Here is a 3,846-nt window from a genome sequence, read left to right as displayed (position 1 = left end):
TTATTCATATAGCACTTTTGTCTCTTCAGGTATTCCTGAACAAAGCATCACTGAATCAGGCCACTGAATGAAATCATCCAGGGCTTTAGAACCAGGAGTTGATAGTAGGCTGATAATAGACAAGCCTAAACTTTATTAACTAAAGAGCTAGAAGCAGCAACCTTTGCCCTGAACCACTGCCAGGAGACGGTGCTTAGTGGCTGCGAGGAAGCCTATCTGAAATCACTCATGTTCTGGATCAGGCTTATTTAAGCCATGTTGGATGGAAGTGAAGTGACCACTTCTGACCAGATTAAGTATTTGAACAACTTTGTATTTTTAAATATTCGTCATGCCTTTCTCACTGATGTTAGTGCTCCTAGATGCAGCCTTGCTCTTAAAGCAGACCAGCAGTTGCCAAGTCTCCTTTCTTCCTTTTGCCTCTCCTTTGATTGATTGTCCTCTTTTAGACTCAACAGGCCCGGCCTGCTGTCTAGGGCTTCTTGTATCACACTCTTTGGGGGTGTGCCTTCGAAAACATGGAAACTACAGCTAATGAAAAATTGATAATGTTACTTTGAAACAACTTGACTGGTTTTTGCAGCTTGCTTCAATCTTAAAGTCAAAGGTAAGAAGCAGCACTGTAAGGTACTTCATGGTCTGAAAACACACTGAAAAAGTTTTTCTCCCTATATGGGTCCATGTGCCAATTAAGATATGTTAGGGTTTCTACCCTGTTTGCATGATAAAGGCACACATTTTACCATGAGCCAGCTTGGCGCAGAAATTAGGAGCACCAATTTCTAATCTGGCGAGCTGGGTTTGATTCCCCACTCCTCCACATGCAGCCAGCTGGGTGACCTTGGGCTTGCCACAGCACTGATAAAGCTGCCCTGACCGAGCAGCAATATCAGGGCTCTTTCAGCCTCACCCACCTCACAGGGTGCCTGTTGTGGGGAGAGGAAAGGGAAGCTGATTGAGAGATGCTTTTAGACTCCCGGTAGAGAAAAGTGGCATATAAAAGCCAACTCTTTATCTTCTTGGTGGCATATAAAAGCCAACTCTTCATCTTCTTCATCTTCTTTGTGAAATGGGCTCTCCTTAGCTTTGGACAAAGCATGGGCCTATGTTGTTTAACTAAGCCTTTAAATGAGTAGTAGTATTCAACTTTTAGTCCCTAATCTGGATAACCCAGGATTGCTTAATCTTAGAAGCTGAGCAGGGTTGGGTCTGGCTAGTATTTGGATGGGAACTTCTAAGGCATACCAGGGTTGTGATGTGGAGGCAGGCAACGGCAAACCTGAATGCTTCTTGCTTTGAAAACCTTACAGGGTCGCCATAAGACAGCAAATGAAACAATTCAACTATTACCATATTTTTTGTGCTTCAGTTTTTAATCTTGTATGGTTTTGTGAACACTGGCCCAAATTTTAGAAATCCAAGACTTCACCATCCTATGAACAGTTCTCATTTGACAAGGTGAAATGAGCTGAAAAATTGGAAGCTCCTACATTCCCTTGTATCCATTAGACATTCAGTAGCTGAGTTAAGCACAAGCACAAGCTGCACCCGCATGCTGCAAATAGAAGCACTGTACATTGTCCTGTGTAGAGATGGGCCAGTGAAATAATCTGCAATATGGGTGCATGTGTTTGTATGACTGTAAGGCCCGGTCCCAGCCATGCCCCCAAATCCACAGCTTTCTCCCTTTTCTAGAAAGTCTGCAACATGCAACTTTCCCTTTTGTCCAGCCGTGCTTCCCTACCTAAATGTAATGGCTGGTTAGGAAACAGAAGGCTGAACAGCTATTCAACTGAGCTCGTGGACCTCCCCCAACCAGCTGCCACTGTTGTCCGTTCTTTCCTAGAACAAAGAATCAGTGTCCCAAGCTAACATTTCCATTGTATTGAGTACAAAGTCTCAGATAGATTCTATATTATCTGCTTATCCATTTGTTTGCACAACAACTCAGCTCTCCAACATGCTGGAAGTGTGCCATTGCTCTATGCCATCATTCCGTATTACCCCATCAGCATGCACACACTAGGCTTAAACCAACAGTGTGTGTACAGTTGTTTACGTCGGTACAGTCTCTTGTTTAGACACCCTTCTGGGCTTGTTCTCACACACACCTCAACTGGTGGAAGCTGCAGGAGACTGACCCCTTGGTAGGCTGACACTGTACAACAGCAGCCTGAGGCAAGTATGTTCCCTGCTCCATTTGATCACTGAAAGCCTGCTCATGCCACCCTTTATAATGGCCCAGAAAGGGCCACAAAGATCAGGTTGGTGCTCACTTCCACCCGGCCCACCACTTACCTCACTGGGGGAATAATGTTCCCTTTGAAGTGGGCCTGACATCAACCTTGCTTCCTTTTAGGTGCCAGGCCAAAGTCTTTCTGTTCACCCAAGCTTTTAAATGAGAAGCTGGATTTTTAAACCACTATTTTTGTCTGTAAACTTACTTTAAGAGTCTGTGGCCTGTTTTTATGTGCTTTTATTATGCTGCACTCCCCCCCCTCACCCTCAACACTGGATTTTTGTAATGTTTTTTTTTTAATTCCAAACAGGTTTGTGGAGATGTGGTTTAAAATAATAATATTCTCAGAGAATAGAAAGTTGTAAAATCCAGTGGCACTGGCAGCAAAGCTCCCCATAGTCCTTCTGAGTCCAGGTCTACTTGGGGCTTTACTGAAAAGATTCTTTACACACCTAGCCAAGATGCCAAGGCTGTAGATGACCAAGACAGTCAGGAGGATTATCCTAAGCAGAGTTACATCTTTTGAAGTCCACAGAAGTTGACAAGAAGAGAATGGTATAACTCTGAACAGCATTGTGCTGTCAGAGATGCAGCTTTTAAAAAATTAGTTTCTTTTCATTAAAGATGTACTACCTGGCAACCAGCAAGAGCCTTTGGGGTGGGACATGCACAGCATTGTCTGCACTGCACACCAGTTCCAAAGAAAACCCAGAAGTAATGTCTGGCGGTTCAAGGATGGTAAAACCTCTGAGTTCCTAATGATTCCTTGAGCTATCCAATATCACAGTGCACAAAATGTTGACTTGTTTTTCAAAGGCCCCCCCAGCCCCACCCAGAGTGGTTGCAGTTAATATGGTCTTCCAGCAGTAGGTCTCCCACCATAGCAGGAAGCCTTGCAGCTCAACTTTAAGTGTCTCGAACTAGAAAAAGCTGGAGATGCTGTATGATTCATACCTACCTTTCTAAATACTGCTGAAGCAATTAAAAAAGGGAAGTACAAAGTAACAGTTTCTGTGTTGCCCCAGGCCTGTGCAGCATGACCTACCAACCATGTATGGAGGCAGCTCCTCCTCCCCAGTTCAAGAAATCCCTTTTTTATTGTTTGCCTAGGAATGCACACACAGGAATTGCTGAACTATTAACGGGTTATCATACATGTTAACAGAACAGCCCTTATTTTACCTTATTGCTGGAGTCTTTGCTCATCCTAGCAGAGAGAATACTGTCTCAACAAGCTAATGCTATAGAGAGGCAGGAGTGGGACCATCCAATGGATTAGTGTCCTTGATCCTAGTATATCGTGTTTGGCCTTGGAGATCATTGTTTTGATCAGACTAGAAGGAAGGAGGTAAAAGATCATGTGGAACTAAAGATGGTAAATCTAGCACCAAAGCATTCTGAATTAATTTAAAGAGGAAAAAAAGAATGCAGGAGAATCCATACATACTATAATCACATTTTTAAATTAGGCATTCTGTTGCAAGCAGAAGTAAGTCACATAGGAACTTGCAACTCTACCAATGTAATAGTGCAAGTTCATCAAAACCCAGTTTTAACTCTCACAAACATGCAAGCCAGAAAAAGAAGAAAAATGGAAGATTTAAAAA

Source organism: Paroedura picta, chromosome 3, assembly GCF_049243985.1.
Source record: "Paroedura picta isolate Pp20150507F chromosome 3, Ppicta_v3.0, whole genome shotgun sequence".
In the NCBI taxonomy this organism is placed as follows: domain Eukaryota; kingdom Metazoa; phylum Chordata; class Lepidosauria; order Squamata; family Gekkonidae; genus Paroedura; species Paroedura picta.
The sequence above is the reverse complement of the archived record's forward strand: the minus strand, read 5'-3'. Positions refer to the sequence as shown.